Source organism: Protopterus annectens, chromosome 6.part0 (genome assembly GCF_019279795.1).
Source record: "Protopterus annectens isolate FY-2018-M chromosome 6.part0, PAN1.0, whole genome shotgun sequence".
Taxonomy (NCBI): Eukaryota; Metazoa; Chordata; order Ceratodontiformes; family Protopteridae; genus Protopterus; species Protopterus annectens.
Window position 1 is genome coordinate 1671794953 of NC_056737.1, and position 26892 is coordinate 1671821844.

At 38.2% G+C, this 26892-nt stretch overlaps 1 protein-coding gene across 1 annotated transcript in view; it reads left to right on the top strand.

The window, feature by feature from the left end:
• Positions 1-1634: 1634 nt before the first annotated feature.
• Positions 1635-26892, top strand: part of THADA (THADA armadillo repeat containing) — a 3943996-nt gene continuing 3918738 nt past the window's right edge. The window contains exon 1 of the mRNA XM_044073699.1: positions 1635-1836. The gene's annotated coding sequence lies outside the window, so the exon portion shown is untranslated. The remainder of the gene's footprint in view (positions 1837-26892) is intronic.

The window sequence follows — 26892 nt, forward strand, 5'->3', positions numbered from 1 at the left end:
AATCAAAAAATAATGGGCAAGAAAGGTCTAAAACTAGGGACAATTTTTAAACACTCTAATTCACTTAAATAGTTAAAAGAACAGGTTTTGCAGCAACACACATTTCTGAACAATACGTGTGAAACTGTAATATATGGTACAACTGACCGACAGCAATATACAGTAATTAATCAGAAAAATGTAATTTACCACAAAATCACAAATTTAATGAGGGAAAAGGGCAAAAATATGCATCAAAATCGGGAATGTTTTGGAAAATAAATAGTTGAAAGGAATATGATTACATTTCAGTAACATATCAGGTAGTGTTACTCCCACCTTGCAGTGACTACTTAAGGAGAAAATCACTGCACAATTCACATAACAGTAGTTATGAAGATACCTCTTCTTGTACTTCTGTAAGTGTCCCAAATGTAACTGCAAAATGCTACAAGGCCTCAGGTCAGTTCTTCTCTTACTACTATAGCAGAAATGATGGGACACATGCATATGCTTCCTAACTCTGACTTTTCATATTTGCTATGCCTCTGCATACCCCCGTCAAAAAAATCTCATAACTGACTTATATTTTGAGGTAGGTCAGTGTATTTAGCTCTTAAAACCTCTCTGTACTACAGGAAGAAAATGGTATTTTATACTGCCCCATGTGAAGGCAAAATATTACATTATTGCGAATAACAAAGGGTGCAATGTAGCCTAAGAAGCCCTGTGTGTTTTGCATCTCCATTTTACAGTAGGAGAATATTTCACATAGCGCGATGAGGAAATAGCTGCCCCCACCAAAATAAATTAAAATTAAAAAAATTGCATTCTTCCGCTGTCATTCAAGATATTTTCCAATGGCATGTGCCCTTCCCCTTTAATATCGTCTCCCCCTGCTGCGTTACCCTAAAAAGCCCTGTCCCTATTCATTACAACAAAATTCTGTACAACAGAAATAAGTAAGTAATAAATGTAATCTTATACAACGTCTCTTATACGATGCGGGAGATGGCAAAATATTTACACAACATTCATTATGTACCCACCGCACACAAAATGCCAAGCGTTTGCATTATATGGGGTTATACAGCCCTACAAAATTGTATTTAACAGGAAAACATTATTCCTCGTATTAATGCCCATTCGTTTAAGATTCATTCGCTGTATTAAATGAGACTTAGCCTGAGAAACACAGCTAGATGGGGTATCGCACCAAGCCCCCGCAGCCCATCCCATATTACAGCATCATTGCGATACTTCCAAATTCTTCGTTGATACCTCAGTTCAGATAGCACTGAAACTTAAGTTCTCTGATAGGAACGATGACCTTAAAGTCCGGCACAACTACTATACCTCAAACAGCACGTTTAACATGAATAGACAACATCTTAAGTGAAAGGGATCATTCCAAGAACTAGCAAATTGTACACTTCTTCGTAAAAGAAAAAAAACAGTATACTATCTGAAAATAAAAAAGAAAAAAATGACTAGTAGACACAAGTTCAGATTTAATCCTTTAAGAACTTTTCTAACTAAGACAACAAATTACGCCGATAGAGTTGTAGTCATCCTGACACACGGAGATGCTGAGTTAATACCTTTCCTTAGTTTGCGTCGATCTCTTCAAAAAGACTTGCAATTTTTCCGTTGTGAAGTAGCTTGGTTTGCAGACACGCCCCTGTATTGGAAAACGTGATGACGTGAGTAGGAACACGCCAAAGCGTGTGTAAACGAGTTCAGTGATGGGGAGGCAAAATCTATGTGCAGTTTTATTTGTTGCAAAGATTATATACTGAAATTGAAGCTGACAGTTTGATTGGGACCTTTTTTAAAGTTACGAAGCACGCTATCAAGGTATAGTTTGATTTTTAATAAGAATTGCAGGCAGATTTGTATCTGATCATGTGGACATCTGCCACAAGGTTGAAGATGTAGACTTTCAGCAAATTGCTGGAAACTTTTTAAAGGGGGATATACTGCTTGGTTGTAGCTTAAAGGCAATCGGTCAGTGTCACTGTGCAACATCATTTTAATACAGTTTGTTCACTACATCGTTTGCCACCTGTTTCAGACGACAGTACATTGTAGGCCACCATAAATGCAGCTTATCTGTACTAGAATTTTGCCGGTCAATCTTGAATCATGTGGCAGCGGCACACATTTCCAAATGTGTACCTAGTAAAGTACGCTACTTGTTTCATACTTATCTGGTCCATTGCGCATGTCTCATTTTTATTTAGGATTTAATGCCATATCACTATATTAGACAGCGTGATTAAGTTTCCTTAAAGTACTTGCAGTACAGCGTATTTTCTTACCTCAGAGAGCTACCTTAACAACTGATTTTTGTAGCGGCGTTTCCCCTGTCCGCACTACCGGAGTTTGCTACAATTGTTTGTTTACATTATTGTTGATTTAGTTAGTTGTCCAGTGGCAGGGTGTGTAGTGCTCTGAACCGGATTGTGGCATCATTATCAGTGCATTCTACTCATTAGTTTACCACCTTGTTCCTATTGCTTGTCCTGATTCTACCTCATATGATTGGTGCTGAAAGTACCAATAGTTTGAAGTTGATTGACTGGCTTGACTCCACTGTGAATGAATCTAAAAATACTTTTTCTCTGGTAATAATTATTTATACCAATTCTTTACGAAAGAACAGGACTATTTTTTCAGTTATGTGTAACATGCATATTTCTTGTACTTAATTTGCGTATTAATTTTAATGTGTGTACGTATTAAGTTGGCTGACCCCCAGGGTGCCTTTCAGCAAGCCCAGGCCAAATTTACATTTAATAATGTTAGTGTTATGAATGTATTATTTCTATGTGCTTTTCTCTGCTGCAAATACTGGCTATCAAGCCTCGTATTCATCATGGCCATTCTTCTTTCATCCAAAATATATAGTTATGATACGGTGGTGTGCCACATGTGGGTGATTGCCTTGAGATGCAAAATCCAGAGGGACATGCCAGAACTCTCCATGTGTGTCACAAATGCAGGGAAGATTGTAATTCTTCCTTTTCAAGAATGATGGCTAGGTGCAAAGAAAATTATAATAGGTGTGAACAGATGGCTTTATAGTTTGTGGCATTCCAGGAGGATCCAGTATGTGTCCGCATGGGAAAAGATGCGTATTTGTCCTACTTGATTTGCAAGGATGCCCTGCATCTCTCATGCCAAGTCTTCTGCATTCTGGCTAAAACCTTTGCTATCCTTGTAATGCCCTTTTAAGTAGAGTCCATTAGCTAATAGATTTTCACAGCAACTAACATCAAGCTCAAAACCAGGTCAAATTAAGGCAGGCCTGCTCACTACCAGAGTGCTCTACAACAAACTGCCCGAGTTTGAGGCTCTTCATGCATTTGGAACATATCCATATCTGTGAAACTTCACTTTAATGTGCAGAAATTCCTCATTGTTTTGAATGTAGGTGGTGTAAATATATTGTTAATAGTCTGTTTGTTGAAAACGACAATCGCAGAGTAGGATGCTGGAACTCTATATACCAAGTCCCAGTCTTAAACATATGTTTCATTGCATTGTATCACTCAACTGGCAAGTTCATAGATTGGTACTACGCTGTCGGCCCTAGGGCCTATACAAGCCTAGCCATAACAATTCCCTGGCTAAGTGTGTGTTTTCATTGCATGTGTTTCCATACTTAAAAGAAGATGGCATATTTATATATCTGTGGGGCACATCAAGCACGAGTTGGTGCTGTGCGACTCAACCCTAAAACTAATTCTTGCAGTAACCACTTTAGATACAGTTGGTGTATTTAATTAAGTGCCACCATCACCTCCACTTGACATTTCAATATTCACACAGTAGCCTACACACATTTCCTAAATTGACCTTAACAGATAACTGCCAGCAGCAAGTACATTCCCTAATATAAAACTGGATTAAAAAAAATTGCAGTGCTCTCTGCTTACAGTAATTTGGGGCAGTGTTGCCTAACATTGGCTTCCCATTTTATATAAATCATCTGGGCAACACTTCAGGTCACCATATTGATGTTTTCACTAACCCCATGTCCAGGTAATACCCATAGCTGAGGTCAGCACTTCAGCCAGGTCATGTCAGGCATCTACTTTCTTGAAAGCACTGTCATAGAGGCCAACTGTGTGCTCTCTGAACTGCCTTTGAACAGCATTATTTTGATCTACTTCATGCAGCATGCAAGGCCGTTTAGCAGGCAGGAGCATTGCTGCTCTCATACTTGCACAGGTCTCTAGCATGAGCTTGCAGCTACAAGGTATCAGAAGTGAGACTGAGCGAATACTGTGCCTTACATCTTAGATGTGCTGCAGCAAAGTAAACCGAGTCAGACTCCATGACTTAATATGCTTATTAGCTGTGTAGACAGCTATACAGTTGCATTGTTTTAGAGGTGAGACATTTTGTGTGGTAGGTTGCACAGATTTGGGAATCTGTATGGGATAAGTGGACAGCAGTATGGGATAAGTGGACAGCAGTATTAGGAGGAATTGTGCACTTTCTGGACCTATAGGCAGCTCTGAGAAGTTATTGAGTACTCTAAACATGTGTGATAAGCTGTTTTGTCTGCCTTCCTAAGACAGGTGTGAGTTCTAGAACAGAAATTCCTATTGCAAAAGGCTAGCAATATGAATGTGTCTGCATGTGTAGTTTGTATGTAGCTTGTATTGGCAACAAAGTTACTCATGATATCAGGATAACCTGTCCCTTTACATGCCTGTTACTGCATGGAGTGAGGGTATGGTGTGTGTGATCTATATGGTAGCGATACAGCCTATACATGTGCATTCCCCCACATTCTGTTAAGGTAGGTCTGTGTCAGCTGAGTTTGCCAAGGTGTCCCCTGATGTTAGCAATAGAGATGATTACTTCATCATGTACATATATGTGTTGGTCCTCAATGACTGGATGAGCTTGTTGGAGAGAATGTATCTGTAAGTGGCAAGTGCTCCTGCTGCATGTATTTCCATATCTGTCTTTGTTTGTTGTAAAAAAATACACTTGTAGCTCTCCGTTTGAATAGAGTATAATATTACTAGGTTACTTCTCTGACTGTAGCTGTTATTCTACCAGTCTCAGTAGTATACAGTCTGTAGCTCTGTGTGTTATCTTCACAGGTGTCTGCATGTCTGGTGAATGGCAGAAGCTGGAAAATTTCAGCCCGGAGTAAATAGTGCCCTGCAGCTAACAGTAGGGTCAACGTATTAGACGTGTCTTGAGAGACAAGATGCTGACCAGTCTTGAGAGGACCAGCTTTGGCAGACAGCGGTCCACAATGTAAATGCCATGGGGCAGCCATCATGTGTTACAGAAGTATTATAAGTACACTACCGACCTGCTGCACTGTGCCATGACAAAGGTACTTTCACAGCTGAGAGATCAGCCACAGTGTGAGGGGCCCATCAAGTGACAGTAAGCTGACAGTGCCAGAGGAGTTTTTGCTGTCCCTGCAGATGATCAGTGGTTCTAGAATCATTCCTGAAGGAGTAGATACTATCATGCGGGTGCACCCACCCACCCCTATATGTTTCAATGATGCAACAATGTTGTGCAAATTTCTGTAGGGAAGCACTACTCATAGAGATCACATAGGCTGACCATGTACATGTTGCCTGTGTTTTGTTATAGAAGTAATCAGGTGTTCAACCATGTTAAGTTGGTAGTAGAGGTAAACTGATATCATATGGTGGGACACTCTCAGCTTCCTACAAGGACACTGTTTTAGTACAGGTACTTTGGTGTGCCATTTGTATATTCATAACGTAGACCACTGATGTTTTGACACCAGTATAGTCTGGGGAAGGACAACATGCTGATTTTGGTACCTGTGCAATAGCTGACAAAGAAGACAAAGTCTGATGCTCTGGCATTATCTTTTTCTTTCCAGGTTGACCATCCTCAGGATGAAGATGCAACCATACCCACAAATCATTTGGAGGGTGACTGCTGACCCTCCCATGGGTGAGGGGTACCACTTGGCTGCAAGCACCAGCAATGCTCCTCGTGTGGCTGTAGCACTAGATGAGCAGACCACATCATGACATAAATGGACTCAATTCCTAAGTCAAATTATGATTAAAGTTTGTGAAATTATTGTTTCAGTGTTTGATGTTAGTGAAAAGTGTTCTTCACAGCACCCGTAATGTTGCCAGAAGTGACGCTTTCTGCTTTTCATACAGAGTTACATAGGTTCATAGGTTGGTACTAGGCTATTGGCCCTAGGGCCTATACAAGCCTAGCCATAACAATTTCCTGGCTATTTCTTCCCACACTATTTATAGGTATTGGTAGCATATCTAAGTAAGACTCTTTTTAATGAGACCCCATTGCTGCTATTACTATTTGAACTGTCTGGGTATCCTCCTACATTGCCCTCATTTCTGCCTGCAAATCCTTGCATACAGAGATACTTTGTGTCTCTCTCTCTATGTAAGCCATTGTAATCTTTTCATGGACTACTATATCTGGTTTTCAGGGATTTGTTTTTTGAACTGTTGGTAATGGTTGATCCCAATGTGATGTAAACTTTATCATTCTCTATAGTGCTTTGTGGCTCATGTTTTCAGTGCGTCTTGGCTACTTCAGTGTTGTAATGTTTGCACAATCCCCAGTGCAGCAGTCTTGACTCATTATTATGTCTTTAAGTATACAGGCCTGTATTTGTCTGTTTCCTGCATCAGATCTGGTTGTTCCAGGAGTTTTTTGTGCTTGCAGCTATATTTATGATTTTTCCACATTTATTGCTTTCTAATCTGATCCTTCTCCTTATCTCCTTTCTTATGTTTTTTGGGACATTCAGCTGCTGCCTGATTTTTATCTATTTTTTGGTTTGATTTCCATTCCCACTTGACACCGATATGCTTCTGCTAAGCTAAGCTGGGAAGCCATCTTAGACTTATTCTCCTCATGTTTTAAAGCTTGATGTGGTGAGGCCTTCCTATGATTGTAGATCTATACATGTAATTAATTTCGAGGAAGCCCATGCCTCCTTCAGAATGAGAAATATAGAAGCTTGGTATACACTGATTTTTATATATCATTTGATAAGTGTGAAACATTTTTCTTGTTTTCTTGTCCAACTGATCCAGTACCTTTTGAGGCCAGTCAATCACCCCACAACTGTAAGTTGGAACAGGAAGAGCAAATTTGTTTATAGCTTGGACTTTGTTCCTAGAGGTCAGGGCTGTTTTAGTCTTCATAAATCTTCCTTACTGAGTTTTATTCACATTTGTTCATTTTATTTTCAAGACTTCAATTCCCAAATGTTTATACAGTCCCTCCTGCACAAGTTCCTTTATATCACATTCCTATTCCAGACTGGTATTTGTTTGGTGCTGCAGCTTTCCTGCGTTAAATGTTGCTTTTGCACATTTATCAAGACCAAATAACATTCTTGTATCATCTGAGAAAGTTTTGACCACATGCAGTTGGCCTTTCAGCTCCTCATCTGATGAACTGTGCAATTTTAAATCATCCACAAAAAAGAAGATTTGAAGTCTTTACACTTTTTCTGGGAGCCAAATTGTAATCTTAACCTAATCTGTTAAGTAGACAGCTTAATGGGTTAATGACAATACAAAAGAGCAGCGGTGACAATCACCCTGGAATATCCCTCTTTGAATTTTTATCCATGGGATAATAAATTGTCCTTTATCATGACATCGCTGCAAAGTGGTTTACCACTGTTTCATGGTCACTGTAATGTAATTGATTAGGGTGTGAGTACTCCTTTATTCATGAATGTGGAATACTTTCAAATGCTTTTTTGTAATCTATCCATGCCATGCATAGATTCTTCCCTTTTTACAGTTCTCTGTTGTGACTTTGTTTAGCAACAAATGATCCTTTTTTCCATATGCCTTTTTTTTGTTACTCTTTTGTTCTTTCCCCGTGATTTGAGTTTTCTTCCAAATGCCTATAAACTGTCAGCATCAATTCTAGTATCTAGTTTATACATTGTCTGAAAGCAGGTATTGGTCTGTATTTTTTTACAGTAGCTAGCAGTTCACTGTTAAGGAAGAGTATCATAATTCCTGTTGTTAACCTGGTTGGTGTCTGTTCAGCATACGCATATAAGTAGTTCTTACTCAGGGCAAAATCTTCGTGTAAAGATGTTAGTACTTTTAGCCAAAAGTTAGATACTGCATCTGGGCCTGGGGTTTTCCAGTTAAGAGCTTTTTGTAATTTTGTTTTGATTTCTCTTGCCATTACTTCATCCCATTTCATATCCTGCACATTGGAACTTTTTACTGTTTCTTTTACTTCTAGTCATCCAGCATCTTTATGTTCCACTGGGTCTATATAAGTATTTCTCCAAAATGTGTATATTTCTTCTTATTTTTTGGTGGTATTTTTATTCCTTTTGCTTTGTTTCCCAATTATGTATTAAACTTTTTGGGTCATCAATGAATTGCTTATTTTGTACTTTTCCTTTATATGTATTTGCAAAATTGTTCTGCCTATGCTTATATCTTTAGTTTATTTGGCTCCGGTGGTGGTACTGCGGTAGTGTTGTCGCCTCACAGTAAGATGTTGTCCTGTTCGATTCTCAGCTAAAGCGTCTTCTGTGTGGAGACATGCGTGAATGGGTGTACCTTTGTTGAAGGTTGTGCATCAGGCCTGGCAAGTCGGTACGTAAAAATCTACTGCCAATCATTAGCGGACCGGAGTTCCGCTGTGGCGACCCCTAACCGGGAAATGCCGAAAGATACATTTGCAGTACTGCACAATAGATCCTGATCTGTTCTGATAGCGTGTGTTGCTTCTGTTTCCTCTTCTTTTTTAACCGTGACACTTCTTGTCTTAATTGCTTTATATTGTTCTATTTTCAATACTTCCATGATGGCATTTGATTTCTTCCCTTATTGCCCTGTGTTGACTTTAGCTGCAGAGTAATGTATCACATTTACTTTGGTTATATCACAAGAATTTCTGTTAATAGTCCTGATTACTATGTTCATTTTTATCATACTTCTAACATGTTGGGTCTTATTGAATTTCTGTAATCTGTTTCTTTTGTTGATCTTAATATATCTGTCCATCTCCATTAAATCAAGCAACTGAGGGGATATTCTTTGTTCTCCATTTCTTGTAGGCATTTTAAAGAAAGTTCCAAAAGATCTTCCTTTGGCATTCTCTTCATTTGCATCATCTGTTGCTCTTTCATATGGAAACTCACTGGTCTGTTACTCGATAACATTGACTGAGTCAGAGTTGCCACCGTTTCTTGCTTCTTCCTTGGCTGTGCAACTCCAACTGAACTTTTGTACTGGTTTCCTACTGAAAGCTGCAGGGAATCTTCACTGACAAATGATCAAATGCTTCCTGTTCCACCTGTTTCTTCTTAATTTGGGGACTCATTGTATCATCATGTTGTGACATTGTCAGAGCTTGATTTTGTACATTAAATCCTCTACTTTGCAGGTAATCCATAACTTCAGTTTCTATTTCTTTAACTTTTTCATTACTGCTACTCCTTTTCTACTTTCCCACTTAGTTTTCTTATTTTTTGTATTGTGAAAATTTTCATATCCGGATGCTTTTGCTTATATTTATCTTTAAATATCTCTGGTGCTGCCTTTTTGTATTGATTAGATTTGCTTTCTCCTTTGCATAAATTGCACTATGTTAAATCTCTTTTTCTTTCCCATATCCATATTTCTTCATCAGGTGTTTCCTACTCCAACTGTTTCTCCTTAATTTGGGGACTCCTTGTTCCATCATGCTGTGACATAAATTGTGTGAGATTTTCTACACTAAATCCTTCACTTCGCAGGTGTTCCATAACCTCGGCTATTATTTGTTTAACTTCTACTTTACTAATCTTCTGTTCTTCATTCACCTTTTGTGATCTTATTTTTTTGTATTGTTAAATTCTCCACATCTGGGTGTCTTTGTCTGTATGTTTCTTCAAATATATTTGGAGCTGCTTTATTTGTACTGGTTAGTTTGGCTTATTTAAAACAACATTGCAGGACAGTCTCAAAGAAATAAATAAAAAATATCTAAACTAAGCTTCGCTATAGTCCTGACTATATGTAAGAAAATTATACTATAATCTAAGAATTTACTAAAAGAGCAAGGCAAATGTGGTGAATGGGTTTTTCTAGTTGTCATCATGTCCAAGACAGAATGGAGAATGCTCTGCCTCACTAAGACTTCTCAAGTTAATATCGCAAATATTACTGTGGAACTAGCTTGCAGAATGACATCACTTCTTGCCATCTGACTGTAGTTCCCAGGCAAAACTCCCACTGCTGGAAGCTGGCAGTATTTCGCATCTACCTACGAAAAAACATCAGATCTTTGACAGATGCTGGAAGTCATAAAACAATTTCATTCTTTCATGACAATACAGAAATCTTTTTAGCACAGACTCTTTGTTTCTAGCTGCAGTGACAACTAAAAGATACCATTTTTTTATTGCGTAGCCTATAAAATAATTTAATTTCAACTATTTTTCTAAAATTTGCTGGACTGACGTTAACCTCATGTATTCCAGTTTCCACTGTTACAATATATACATTTAGACAGTTACAGTAGTGCATGTACATTTATGTTTTCTTCCAATAGGACACACTGTGATTACATTTTAAACACAACACTTTATAAAATATCTTTTCAACACCCATGTCTGTACAAAGAAGTTTGATATATACATGACATACAGTTGTAATACAAGCATCTTATATAAATCATTTTGATATTCAGAAATGATATATAATTATTTACAAAATTCCAACTAGCTGTGCTGGCAGTATCTCCTTTAGTGATAGTTTTTTATATTTGTCATTCAGTATTTTGTATGCCGTACTAATTATCCCCCTCTTTAACAGCAACTTCTGTTTTAGATTCAACTAAAAACGATACCATTGCAGGTCTTTCACTTAAGATTCCTCTATCCCTCTGCCATAAACAAAAGTTTACAGTTCCTCAGTTTTTGCATTATATTTTGTTTAATCTTTTCCCACTTGTCCTTAGCTGCCATAACAGAAGCCTTTTTACTACTAAATACTTTATCTTACCGTGCCCCCATAAATATGGGTATTGCCAAACCAATTTTTGTGTGGGTGTGTAATTTATGGCTAATACGTTTGTTTTATCATTATTAATTTTATGACTTGAAACTATCTCAAAATACTCCAAAACACTGGGATGTTTTTTATTTTGGATTTATGTGGTGCAAAATATTATGTGCAAATAAAGCCAACTTTTCTTTATCACCATACCAATTATATCCTTGTATTTATGAATCCCTTATTTTTTTTACAGTGGCTGTAAGTACAAAGCATTTAACTAAGAGGAAAGATGACACTCCTGCCTCTGTTCAAACACAGTTTCTCAGAGTGGAACCCTCCCACTTTAATTCTTGCTTCAGATCCTTCATATATTCTTCTAATTAACAGTATTATTATATCAAGAAATGCAAATGTTTGCATTGTCCTATTAATAAAATCACAGCTTACACTGTCGAATGCTTTCTGTGCATTAAGTCCCACTAACAGTAGTCATATTTTCTTACATTCTGCTTCCCTCTGGATCATTATTGTTCTATTAATGTTGACCAATATTTGCCTCCCCTCCACAAAACCACATTGATCCAAATCTAAAAATGTTGGCAGCACTTTTGCAATTCCTTTAGCTGCAATAGACATGAACACTTTGTTTTATAGTTGAAAAGGGTTTATATGAAGCTGGGTCTGATGGATCTTTACAGTCTTTAAGTAATACAGCCACTATAGCTTTCTTTCAAGTTGATGGTGCTTCCCCTCCTTTTAAATGTGTATTAAAATCTTCCAGATCATTATACCTTTCTTCACTCCAGGCTTCCACAGGAAGACCATCTGTTCTTGGAGACTTTCCTGAAGATTTTTTAATAAGAAAGATCTTTATTAAATTATCATATATGTTATAGACAGTCATACAGTTATATAAATGAAAATAAAACCATATTGACATAATTTTAGTTGCAAACATTATAAATCACAAACCATATTGACATAACTATAGTTGTAGACATTATACATCACTTATAATCTATCCAGTCATTCTCAGTCAAACATTACATGGCTCATTCAAATTCTGAGTTCTTTTAAACCTTGTTCCTTCTCTGCATGTGGTGTTCCCATATTTCCATTTTTTCCTATGTAATCTGCTCCTAGCCTTTTCTAAAGATCCCATTTTCAGTTGTTTTACCTCTGTTACTATACTCAATTTTTCTAGTAAAGTTGGTTTAGACTTTTATTTCCATTTTCTAGTAATTGATTTTTTTTGGCAGCCACCCTAATTAGACTCAGCAAAGCATTACTATGTCTAGGTAATTCCGATTCTGTATCATAGCTCAAAAAACAATTTCATTAGTTACACCAATTTGCTCATCGAGTATCTCTTACAGACCATCTGCAGGGAATCTTTAAAGTCTGCAAACTCGTTACACTCCCAGAAAAATGTGTTCCCAATTACCTCTTTCTCCCCCGTCACACCTGCAACATTTGCTGTCTACCTGAGGAAAAATTCTTTGTCTACTTGGCGTATAAAAATACCTATGTAAACACTTCAAGCAAAGATCGTAAGTCTTCTAGACTTTGTTGCATATTTGGGAGGCATACATATACCACCCCATTGTTTTTGTGAATTGCTTATCCAATTTCTTTCTCCATCCTTTCTAACCTCCTCGGATTCTTATAGTTATCATGCAGTATATGTTTCTGAAGCTTGATTATACATCACTGCTTTTCTCATCTCCTCCTAACTTAACTGTTAGTTGTTGAACTTCATCTACCTCTAACTTTGACATAATTAAGTCTTCCATAAATATTTCCATTTATATTTTCTCGATTTCCACATTTCTATGGTTTTTATACATTTTCATAAAATTCAGGGAATATTTCTAATACCTCTGCAGGATCGCTGGTTATTTTTCTTGTTATAGGCTACCTAAGTTTGATGACAGCCCTTTTATACTTTCTGCTGTCTACATCATTGTGTTAAGTGCTCTGGAGTTGTCAGAACTGTAGTTGCTTAACAGTAGTCTTTCTAAACTCATGCATATTATCCTGATATGCCCTCATTTTATTCTTTTCTGTTTTGCACAGATTAGTTGCATGCTGGTAACACTATTCACATTTGCAGTTATTGTGCTCAAAGACAACTCATTCTTTATATATTGTTCAAAGACATTTTTTTTCAGTTTTATATTTGTTTCTTGCATTTTACACAGCTTGGCAAACTGATTTCTTCTGTCCATAGTTTATACATGCTTGATTACCTTAGCTCTGTGTGTTGGCTGAAGGAGACAGTAATCCAGCCTTATCTGCCATTTAAGTGCATTTAACATTCTGCATTTTGTTTTATGCTTATTGCATCTGCTGAATAACTTTTCAGAGTCCTACTTCATGCTTCCCATGACTCCTGTGGCAAATTGTTACTCCTCTTCGCCTTCATTTCCATTTTTTTTGTTTTTTATGCAAAGTTACCCGCTTCTGACTTTTTTTATTCTCTCTATGGTGAGTAATTTCACTCACTCAGTACAGATCGTTTGTTTCTCTGAGGGTGCTTTCACATTTATCACAACACTGAGATGTCTTTCTGTCTTCTGCTAATGAATCATTTAACGAAAATACTGCGGAATCATGTAACCCAATAAAGTACATAATAGTTTGCTTAATTATTAAAATGCATGTGCCTGTGTTAATGAATTAATGTGGAATTTTGTATCCTTAGAAAGAACAAACGGCAAATAACACATTATTTTTGTGTGGCTGATAATAACTCTGACGTTTATCTCAGCATTGCAGTATCCCCTTCCCTTGTGATTTACTTCTGATACCATTTAACATTTTATATTTGAAAATGCAGAGTAGGAGACAAAGACTAGAACTGTGGCTCTGCTAGCTCCATTGGCCTTTCTTTCTGGATATGCAGCAGTGTGTCGGAAATATCACATAAGATACATGTGCGAGTCTGAATGAGGTAGGTGAAGGACTGCAGTTTTTTCAAGATGTACATTTATTACACATCTGATACATGCAGGTGATTCTGAGACTGTTGTTAGTAGACAGTGTTTTGAGTTGGACTGAGATTCTGAGACTAGAATTAACAATTAAATTACACCAATAAAATGCTTGTTTGAAGGAGTGCTTCGGAGACATCATGCATTGTACCTGGAATACATGTGAACTACACTGATGGACAGCTGATATTAAAGAAGCGGAAATAAGGTACTTGCACAACAGCATTTTGCTTTACATAGTGACATAATAGTTCACTGACTTGCACATAAATGTATAGACTGTGTGTCTTTATAGGTTCATAGGTTCATAGGTTAGTACTAGGCTATCAGCCCTAGGGCCTATACAAGCCTAGCCATAACAATTCCCTGAATATTTCTTCCCACATTATTTACTTTCCTGGACCCCTGTCTAGCAGGGCGACTGACGTGATCCCTGGGGTGAATTTCCTTTCTCCCATCCAATCGTCAAGGTTCCTCTTGAAGAGGTCCAAAGAGGCACTCTGCTTGACATGTATGGGCAATCTATTCCAGAGTCTGGGGAGTCTCTGGGTCAGGAACCTATCCCTCCAACATGTTTTGTTTATTGTGATGACAAGGTTTAGATCCCTGGAGCGTGTAGCTCTGAGGGATTGGGATTTCTTTAAGTGTAGCATGTCCAACAGCTCTGGGTTTGACATGGCCTTGTATGTTAAGCAGAGATCGCCTCTGAGTAGACGATATGCGACAGAGTATAGCTGGAGTTTTTAAGGCGGTCAGCATAGGGCATCTGCTTTAGGCCTGTGATTCTTTTAGTGAGGTATTTCTGAGGCCTTTCCAGTTGTTGCAGATGTCTTGAGAGGTACATACCAAATGGGGCATTGTATTCTATAATGGGTCTAATGAGGGATGAGTACAGTGGGACAATGACCTCCTTTTTCTGGATGAAAAGCCCTTCGTGATGAGGTGTGCCACATAGAAGGATTTCCTGACTGTTGTGGCGATGTGGTTATCGAAGGTGAGACCACTGTCCACCTGTGTCCCTAAGTCTCTTATCACACTTTCTGTGTTTAGTGTACTGCCACCTATATGGTAATTCATGGATACATGTTTTTTCCCAAAGGGGATAACAATACATTTCTTGGCATTGAGCTTGAGCCCATGGCTCTGGCACCAAGCATCTGTTTCTGTAAGGCCCTTTTGTAGAGTATCCACATCATTTGGGGATTCAATAATGGCTCCATTAATGATGTAAATATAGTTATACAGAGAGTGAGTGACGACTCCAGAAAACCTGCATGCATCATCTATGAAGTGGTATGCTACTACACAGAGCAGAACATTGTGAGGAAGATTCAGACATGTGGTATGCAATACATCTATCTAGTGCAGAAAGAAACAGAAAGATCATGCCAGCATCAATTTCGGAGGAAATGTTGCAGCAGAGGTGCAAAAGAGATGTACTGCTGTTTACCATGTTCCTTGACAGGAAGTTTGGTACATAACACTGGTGTAAACTCCATGAGGTTAGTTCTGCAGACTGAATTCTGTGGAACGGGTGTGTACCACATGCACGCTTATCACTGTAGCTAGCTCATTACCATTTAATGCCAAATACATGTAACATCTCCCTTTTCTACAGCCAGAAATATGTGTTATATATAACATTGCACACATTACGTTGTACTGATCACATAAATCTTTGCATCATGCTCTGCATGTTATCAGTTATTTACATTTTTTTTTGCATTCTCCCATATGTGAGGAATTTAACAGGACTGCCTGCACTGGCCATCTTGTCTTGCTTTTGAGATTCCTACTTGCTGCACAGCAGCTGCATTAAGACATATGGCTTCAAAAGTATGTATCTGCAGCTTTTGTCCATTACACTTTTCACAGTCTTTGACTAGCTGTATTACTTCATGTTGCTCTTCCTTTCTGAAAGTCAGTCTTGACTATATTGATTTCTTCTATACAGATTACTTTCATCCCTCAAACATTTGGATCTTGGTTTTAATGTAGACTTTCTCCTTATCTTTAGGAGTTTTGCTTCATTTCCAGCTTGTAACTGTAGTAGCCTTCTGTAGTGTCTGTTATAGTAGTAATCCCTATCTGCTGATTATTTGCTGATTTAATTTACTTTATGTTGATGCTTAGGCATTAACAACCCAGTTCAAGTAGGTAATTTGCTTTTCAGCTTCTACCCTTCAGCATTTGAGCAATTGAGTTACTACAGTAAAGTATTCCTGTACTGCAACACAGCAAGGTTGTGCTGTAGCAATTTTTCATTGGCTTCTTTGTGTTCGAATTGATACCTCCACTTGACCATGGGACTGATTATGGTGTATGCTTGGACATTACATGTCTGGATTCTCATTCTTCTACAAATCTTCTGAATTGCACATTTGTGCATTTTGGCCCAGTGTCAGATATGTAAACATATTCACTGTCTCCAGAGTATACTCTTTAATGCACTGATCATATTTGGATTTGTTTTGTCTATCAGTTTGATTATTTCAGTGAAGTTGGAATGATAAGCTGCATATCCTGGGCCAGATTCCAAACGAGTTGCTGTTGCAAATCTGCCATGATTCTGAAAGTCCCGCTGTCAGTGCAAGCGACTTACTTTGGTTAAGTCTTATCTATAAGCAGGCTTACACCATGGGGACCAGATTCCAAAAGACCTTCTGTCATCCTGCACTCAGTGTAAGAGCAAGTCTTTTGGAATCAAGCCCCTTGTCTTTGAATAGGAATTTATCTTTACCCACTCTGCTCCACAGATCTGGGACTGGGCACACTAGCATCTCTTCTTTAGATTTTTTTGTTTAGGAAGGCTTTGCAGAGGACCCATTTTTGTACCAGTTCTCTCAGAGTTAAGATTCCTATTCAAAACATTGTATTTCTTTCTTTCTGCTGTTTGCACTTTACCATTCCCAGATGTGACTGATATGTCTTCTGAAGCAATTGCTTTCTCAATTAATTGGTCGTTATTTTATTAGCTTTGAACTTCATCAAGTTACGGACATACTTTTTTTCTTGAATGAATGAAAAATGGCCAAATTTCTTCCCTTTCTGATGAGTTATTTGCAGGCCTACCCTGTTGTTGTAACATGTTTCAGTAGCTGCACTTAGGTTCATAGGTTTATACTAGGCTATCTGCCCTAAGGCATTTATAAGCCTAGACCAAATTTTTGTGGCTTACGCCACCCCTTATATGAAAAAATACTGTGCCCATTAGTTTGTTGTGCCTCTGTCCAGCAGTGACACAGAGATGATTCCCGGGGTAAACCTACGATCTCCCATCCACAGGTCAAGATTTCTCTTGAACAGAGCCAGTGAGGTGCTCTGCCTCACATGGACCGGGATTTTATTCCACAGCATAGGGAATGTCTGAGTGATAAATCTATCCCTCCAGCACGTCCTATTTATATCCGTGCTAAGGTTTAAGTCGCTTGCTCTAGTGGTTTTGGTGGATTTGGATTTTTTGAGGTGGAGCATGTCCATTAATTCCGGGTTGGACATGGCCTTGTATGTCAGGCACATGTCACCTCTGAGCAGACTGTATGCGACTGAATAGAGCTGGAGTTTCTTCAATCTGGCAGCATATGACAGATTTTGGAGTCCCTTTATCCTTTTGGTGAGGAACTTTTGGGGTCTCTCCAATTGCTGCAGATTTCGGGTGAGATACATCCCGAATGGGGCATTGTACTCGATCATTGGTCTGATAAGTGAAGAGTACAGGGGAACAATGACCTCACTAGATCTGGATGTGAATCCTTCATGATCAGGTGGGCAATGTAGAAGGTCTTTCTAACCACTTTAGCAACGTGAGTGTCAAAAGAAAGGCCACTGTCAACCTGGGTCCCCAGGTCCCTGATAACCTCTTCTGTGCTTAGTGGATTGCCATCTATATGGTAGCTTGGGGTTACCTTGTTTTTCCCGAAGGGTATGACTATACATTTTTTGGCGTTTAACTTCAGGCCATGGCTCTGGCACCAGCTATCTGTTTCCGTGAGTCCCTTCTGAAGGATATCCGTGTCTGATGCACTTTCCACTATGGCGCCCAGTTTGCAGTCGTCTGCAGACTTTGTCAGCCAAAGTCCTCCCATGTTGGTCTGTACTTCTGAGAAGTAGATGCCGAACAATAGGGGGCCAAGGACCGAGCCCTGTGGGACACCACTTGTGACCGGCTTGGAGTCATAGCGCCAGCAACTCTAACCCTGTGGGTTCTGTCCTTAAGCCAGTTTGCAACCCATCTTGTGACATATGGGTTTACATTTAAGCTGGTAAGTTTTTCTACAATACCCGAGTGGGGTATTGTGTCGAAAGCCTTTGCAAGGTCAAGGTAGGCTGTATGGACTGCCTTTCCCTCATCAATGGCCTTGATGACTGTTTCGAAGAAGTCGACCAAGTTCAAAAGGCATGATCTTCCCTTGACGAAGCCAAACTGGGTCGGGTCCAATGTCTGCAAGTCCCCTATATCTTTGTTTATGAGCTCCATTATGATCCTCTCCATAGCTTTGCAGACTAGACTTGTTAAGCTTATGGGCTTAAGTCATCAGTCCTTTTGGCTTTTTCCCAGTAAGGGATTGCCACAGCGGAACTCCGGTCCACTAATGATTGGCAGTAGATTTTTTTTGAAACGCAGAGGTGCCAGCTCGACACCCAACCTTCAACGAAGGCACACCCATTTATGCATGCATGTCTTTTGAGTGCTACCCAACCGCGGAGAGGACAGTTCTGAAATCTATTCCCACTTTTTTCCTTCACTGGTAACTGCATTGCCTAAATCTGTAGTTCTAGCAATTCTTACTGCTTTATGAAGGTTTACAGTTGCTTTTGGAAGTAACACAAAAAATTCTATTCATCATAATGAATTGGAATGCTTAAATTGATGAGTACAACCACAATAATAGTCAGGTTTGGCCTTGGAGTATAAAATGAAACAGGACATAGACTGGTAGAATTCTGCCAAGGTAACTCACTGCTTAAAGTAAACACTCTATTTCAGTAGCCTAAGAAACTGCTTTATACATGAATATCGCCAGATGGTCAATACTAAAGTCAGATTGACTATGTACTTCGCAGTCCGAGATGGAAGAGTTCTATACAGTCAGCAAAAACAAGGACTTGAAACTTATAGTGAGTCAGACCATCTGATTCTTAGAGGAAGTTTAGAATCAAATTAAAGAAAATGAAAAGCATATAGACAAGTGAGATATGAGCTCAACAATATTCCAAATGAATATGTAATGGAAGTGAGGAATAGATTTAAGTGAGTAGAATGGAGAGAGTACCTTAAAACCTATGGACATAAGTTTTTGATCACATCCATGAGATGGTGCCAGAAATATTCCAAATAGAAAATTAAGGAGGAAGGATGGCTGACTTTAAAGGTTTTGCAAATGGCTATGGAAAGGAGGAAACAAAAGGCAGTGGCAATAGGGAAAATATGTCAAACTGATTGCAGAGTTTTGGGGAATAGCAAAGAGAGTCGAGAAGTATTAAGATTAACGGTCCAAACAACTGAAAGACAGCGACAGAAAGGACAAGTTATCTGTGCATGAATATTGTTGATTTTAAGGGAAATTCCAAGTAGAAAGTACTGAATAAAGCCTAAGATGAGAGAGACTTAAAATAAGAAAATATCAAGAAGAGGTGGCAGAAATGTAAGAAGGACCCTGACATTACTGATGCATGTAGTGGTGTGTTCTCTGATCTCAACCCAGACATTCTGGAAAATGAAGCTAAATGGAACCATCAAAAGCCTTCCTAACATCTTGGCATGGGCAACCTCAATTTTAGGTTTCTGTTTGGGACAGTTGTTACTATTAATAGGGGTAAACTTCATTATTTGAAGATGCATATAGTTTTGTATATTTGTCTTAAGTTAGCAGGTTATGGGGGTATTCTGAGGGTGTTTTTTGTTTGAGGGTTTTCATTAAACAGTCTTGTAAAATGTGACATAAGTTGCAATGTTAATGATGAGAAAAAATATATAAAGGATTGACCTGCCAAACATTAGTGGAAGTGTGTATAAAAGAAAAAATTGGAAATAGGTATTTAAAAAGGCTGTTATATATAATGGGTAGGAATAAACACTTCTTATCATAATGGCAACACTTTTCATATTATTTTGGAATGTGAATGGTCTCACAGGTATAGGCAAAAGGATAGAATATTTAATTATGTTGAAATGCAGAGTGCAAATAGCAATTCGACAGGATTCACATTTGGAAAGAACGAAGCATATGTATTTGGTAAAGAAAGGATTTCAGGAGGGATATTCATCAGAATATCAGGACAAAGGAAAAGAGTAGTACTTATATTAATTGCTAGAGGAGTTACAATAGTGATAGAAGGGGCTACTGGCAAGGAGTGAGGATTACACTGGCATGTATTTATATTCCACCTAAAACTGCTATTATGAAGCTTAAATTTTATTTGAGGAGAAATAATCGGCTTTCAGAAGGGAATATTACTTGCAGATGAAGACAGGAATTTCATTTGCCCAATAAGGGTCTATCTTGGGAGCCTAAAAGACAATATAACAAAGGAGGGTAGAAGATGTCAGTTGAATAGTAGGAACCCTGAGAAAATTTGCATATTATTCTCCAAGGTACAGTAATTGGGCTAGACTAGACAGAAATTATATTTCACAGGAACATGTGCATTTAATTGAGAACTTTATAATTTCACAGGAACATGTGCATTTAATTGAGAACTTTAACACACATCCGATAACTATCTCAAATCATGTACCAGTCGATACCCTGCATGTTTGTCTTGGTAATTAAGATGATACACTGGTGCTTCCCTACCTACCTGTTAAAAGAGAGGAATTTAAAAAATTGATAGTGGAAATTATTCATGAGTTAATTAGGAAAGATAGAAAGTACTCAAAGTTATAGCTAGTGAGTAGGATAAAATGAAAGTAGAGTTTAAAAATAGCAAATAAATAAAAATAAAAGATATGGTAAAGAAGAAACAAGGATATTTAGAGAGGCTCAGATGAAGTTCTATTAAAAGAACGGAAGTGTTTGGCATACAACGTTTCTGTGTATGTTTTTCTGGAGTACAAGCCAGCCATGATGGTGTTCAAGTGACCACTAAGTCCAAGCATTTGCTTTCAAAGTTTTTCTATTTAGAAAGGCTGACAAAGATTTACATATTACACAATAAGGGGAAACTTTAAAGAACAAGAAGAGTAGCAATTGCAGAGTTCTAAAGTAAAAATAAGGGAGTACATGAATAATATGCATCAGTTTAGAAAGACTGCTGTTAAGCAACTGTTTTTTTGATAACTCCAGACCACAAAAAACTAACGTGTTGTCAATATCTGATTTTTAAACTACCTCACCAAAAAGTTGTTGGAGCATGTAAAGAAGAGGAATGCTTGCCATATCTGATTTTTAAACTACCTCACCAAAAAGTTGTTGGAGCATGTAAAGAAGAGGAATGCTTGCCATATCTGATTTTTAAACTACCTCACCAAAAAGTTGTTGGAGCATGTAAAGAAGAGGAATGCTTGCCATATCTCAAACATGCAATGTATTAGTAGCGTTTCAAGTCAAAACACAGAATACTGGTAAATGCATGCATCCGTATGCTCACAGCAGTGCACAGAAAATAAAATCTGTATGCAGTCAAATAAACTCACCAGCATTATGTTGATCAGTAAAATGGAAACACATAGTAATAATTGACATCTCATAAACACAGAACAACTTTTGCTACAGTTTCTTCGTTGACTCCACTTTAACATTATAACATGTTATTTTAAAAATCAGGTAAAAAACTTAGTCACACGATTAATGTATTCATAAAAGTGCTTCTTAAAAGGCTATTACTGTGCTCTTCTAATGCATGTAAATGACTAGCAGTCAACCGCAACAGAATTAACAAAAAGCAGAGGTGTGCTTAGTTTTTAAACTTCAACATACAATCAGTTGTTCTTCCATAAAAAAGACATGATGTACCATAGCCATTTGCCTCTCACATCACTCTGAGAGACCTCTTCCATTCAGAAAAGGTTAGTCTTGTTGTGATTCTTGCTGAGATGGGGTGTTGCTACAAGAACCTCCTGGCTGCTGGATGTCATCCACACAGCCACAAGCGGCGTTTTAGTTGTCCTTTTCCACCACATCTTCCACTTCATTAGAGTCATACTCATCTCAGTGTCATAAAGTTCTAGTTTTAACCTCTCAGGTCATGGCTATCAATGTTTAATGACTGACTAATTCTCCCCGGTCCAAAGAATTGTATCACAATTCTGACATTCCAAGCCAACCAAACACACTTTTGATGAGGGAGGGATTTTCTGTAGACCTTGCCCTACTCATTGTCAGCTGATGTTTGCACTGTGTAAACTGAGAAGACTTACAACACTTTATCTCTGATGTATATACACTCCCACACGTGTACCTCATGAAGGTTGCCATAAATGGCTAGGCAGGATTCAAGCACACATCCTTTGTCCATAGTGCTGCATGCCGCCTTCTACTCTGGTAAGAGTCTGCAGTGCAGCAGACTGGACTATTACCTCCCTTGGGTAGGTGAGCCAGCACTGACTGACCACTCCCAATCCACCTCTCCAGTGCATGAATTGTTCAAGTGTGAGGTTGTCTGTGTCTTAGTCAGAGCTTTACCCATGTATGCCTCAGTAACAGCAAGTAGGACAAAATATTTATTCCAATAGACAGCTCTGATAGGGATGTGTTTGTATTGGAGAATGACTGAGAGGTTGACACCCAGCTGATCTGAGGAATAATCTTTACCTGTTAGCAGCAAGCCGCAGGTAAACATTTACGCTGTTGTCACACAAGAACCTATATGGGAAAGAGGAAAGGCAAACCAACTGCCTCTCCATATGTTCTCCTAGTCTTCATAACAGAGCCCTAAGTGTGTTTATCATTCTTAATCATAGATGTCTTGGAGAATATAATTGTACTACTGCTTCAGATTAATTATGTATTAAGTTCAGAAATTGTAATTGCCTTAGAAAGTTCATAATTATATGAGCTTGCACATGAAGAGCTTTTTTCTGTTTCATAAAGGCAGTGTTATATATATTCAGAATCAAGCTTGTAATTTTGTCGGCTGGAGGCCTTTAAATATGCTCTTGTATGTAAATCTTGCTAACTTGGCGATGATTTTATGCCACACTCTTGATGCATGTAAATATTGCAAAAGCTTTAACAAAAAACTGATTCATGTATTTAGTATAGTATAACTATCTTTACTTAAGTCAGAGAAAAAAAAATGCTCTGCTAGTTGCACAGAAATCAAATGTACAGTGCTGCTGGTTACATCCCATTTGCTTTCCGTAGCAGGTCATCTGTCAGAGAAGTCTGTAGTGCTGAAGCTTTTGAATGCAGCATATTAATTTACCAAGCATTGCAGCTTGGTCATTGCTTCCAGAAAGTGAGCTAATTCTACTAGGAACATTCTGCGTAATGGTTACTGCTTAATTGTTTTTCCAAATCCATCTTCCAGTAAGTCATATTTTTTGAGTATGTTTCCTGTACTTGTAACATGCTACAGGAACTATGTTTGGACAAAAACATTGTTTCATAATAGCCTTTAAAGCAGTGGGTCTTAGAGAAAACGTTCTTATTGCAAGACTTTTTTGTTATATTTTTTCTTTGGTCAGGAAAAGTGAAAGATGTTTTTTTTTTTCTTATGTGTTAAAGTGACCCTTTTTATCTGCTTCATTTGGAGATATCATGTTCATTTTGACCACAAGAAAGAACAAACTGAAGCTGATATGGTACTGTGCCACTTTTTATATGGCACAGACAAGAAATTTTGACACTGTGAATGGTCCATTGTTGAGTGTGCTAATATGGGCGTTTGAATTTAGGTCATGAAATGAGGCACCAGTGGTACTGGAAGCTGTCGGATTAAAGAATAATGGTCTTATTCCACATTTGGCAGGTGGGTACCATCGGCATCAGTGGTCTAAGTGTTGAAGGAGTTTGAAGCCACAAAAAATTACTTTCCGATGGCCTCCAAGAGGTTTTGGTAAACCATCTCATGGCTTAGGGGTAGGGGATATGGCTCGGGCTATTCCTAGCAAAGGAGAATAAAATGCTAATTTCATTATAAACTTTTAGGGTTTAGAAAGCATTTTGGAAGTTCTGAACCCAGTGGATGTGCCCTTTTCTGAAAAGGTAGTAATAGAAGCACCTGGTGAAATTAGGTTCATCTCTTTAGATTAGCTTGCTGAGGCAATTTTAACAATTCCAAGCTGGCAAGGCTGCACAAGTCTCTGGATTATCCAAAAATGCTAATGATGCTGGATATTGTTAGGCATACACCTTAACTGTCTAGAAGTTTGCAAAATGTTGAGATTTTTGCTTCCTGTGTGTGGTCTCTCCATCATAAAATGTGTGTGTATTCTTGCAAGTCATTAAGGATTGGGATCTGTAAACCATGGCAGACAGAATTTCAGACTTCACATACTTCATTCAAATGCAAAATATGTTGTTCTAGCAACTTTCTAAGTTAATGTTCAATGTTCCATCTGGTCCATAGATATCATGAGAAATCAGTATTGCCCACTATTCATAAAGGTTATGACCAGAAAACCTTTTCACCATATTGTAAGTCATCCTTGAACACTTCAGTGGTTCCAGCCTGTCTAATCACTCTAGTGGAAGAAAATTCCACGTTCCAGCTCTGGACTAAGAGAGAGTGAACTATACCCATTTGTGATTTGTTTCACTTTTAGCTCCACTAAATGCTCATTATTCAGCTTAAATCTTGCATGTTTTAGGAAGTTTTGTCTGTAATAAACAACTAATAACCTCAATTTACGCTTAAATACCCAAATCAAATGTCCCCTTTGGTGCTATAAATAATGAACATGTTTAGTCCCCTGAATCTCTTATTTGATATTGCAGAACATCATCTGATCTTTTTGGTAAAAAAAAAATCTTTACCTTTTATGATCTCCCAGTATTTGTTTTAGAGTATACACAAAAAACATAAAGTTGTATAAGCATTTCTATAGGTACTGATACCCAACTCTTCATGACGTTCATTGTCCCCACTACTGTAGTAGCCTTTAGGCTCTATGGCATGTTTCCTGCCCAGGACACAACCACCATCCAGTTTCTAAAAGCTTTGACTACCTCCTACACCTTCACTCTGACTGCTGATCAGACAGCCCTTTGAAAGGAAAACAGCAGTCAGAGTGAAGCTTTTTTCAGTACTTTCTTGCCGCCTTGTAAAGAAGCAGCTTGGAGGCTTCACAGGAGTAGAAGACGTCCCTTCAGCTTAGTTTCTGGCAGGTAAGTCCCTAGTTGGGTAACCCTTCCACACAGAATTTTGAAAATGGTATTTCCCCTTTACAAAACTTAAGTTTCCCTTCCAATATTAGAAGTTTCTTCTTGGGGACTGCTGTTTGGGGGATATTTTTGTGAGACAATGTAAAGCTTATGTAAAATTTGCATTATTCAATGAAATGTTTAGTGTCTGGAAGTGTTTTATACAAGCCAGTACTGTTACAGGGTACATTAGTGCTTGAGTACACTAAGCGACAGTATCTTACCATTTTTTTTCTGTCATGATGAATTTTTGAAAAAGAGATTTCCTGACAGGAATTTAGCATGCATTTTATGCATTAGTGTGTTTTGGGGGCTGTAAGTGTAAGCAACCTGCTTCAGAATATTTTTTGACCACTTATCTTCCAAATAACTTGATCCAGCAAACAGTACCACGTTTAAGACATCCTCCCCAGTTTGCAGCATGGATGTTTAACCCACTCCTGCTGTACCTAGATAGAAAAAATAACTTGCCAAAGAGCCTTTGCTGAGACTTTGGGTTCTCTCAACACCTTAGCTGATGGTGGGTGAATCTGCAGGGCCATTAGTCATTCTCAGGTCACTCACTGGACTCTCTGTATTCTGGTGTAGTCCTTATAGCCATAATGAACTGGGACTCAGCCACATCCTCTTTATCCGTTCCAGTGTCCAATCAGAGCATTGGAAAACCATCTCTTCTGGATCAGGGAAATACTTTGAGAGATGTTGAATGGTGTAGTTTGAGAAATAGACCTCTAGATGTGGCAAAAGTGCCTTCATCCAAACCTATAAAGAAAAAAGAATTAAAGGGTAAACATTGTTCATCTGAAGACATGGTGTCTTTTAAAAAGGATGATTTTCTTTCTGTAGCCAGAAATTGTTACAGGTGGTTAATCCTGCTGCTCAGAAATCCTTACCTGCAAATCTTGTCAACAGAGACATTCCTGAGGAAAAGACAGGTCTTCTTTTCCTGCAGGATGTTCCTCCTGAACTGAGGTGATATTATGATATGCCTCATTCCACTTCATACCTCCTACTATATCTGCCCTAGAGGATGTATTTAATGTTTCCTGTAATAATCCAGATTCTCAGACGTCAATTCCTAAAAAGGTAGACTTTACAAAGTTTTTCTCAAACTATTTGTTTTCCAGTCTTGGGTCTGACTCTGTGGCCATATCTTTATATTCACCAACTGACAATATACTCTGTGTCTTCCAATTTTTCTCCTGCTGATACTGGATAGATTTGGTCAGAGAATATTTTTTCTTCTTCCTCTTTGGCATATAGAATTCTTAACTATCAGACTAGTACATGGGTATGATTAGTACATGGGGATTTGTTCTGTTTTGTGCAAACAGTTTGAGAGAATTGTCTGCTACACTTCCTCCATCAAGTAGTGCCTATCTGAATTCCATTGTTTCTAACATTTCTCGGGTATCAAAACCTGCCTTATAAGAGTGCTGTATGATTGTGGAGATACTGTGTCTAGGGCTACTGCTCTAGTGTTGAGGAAGTAAGCCTGGGGAGGTAAACAGAAGTTTTCTGTTGGGGTAATTCCGCTTTAGATAGGGAGGTTTTTGTTTGGCCATCTGCTACTTGGGTCCTCAATTTGTT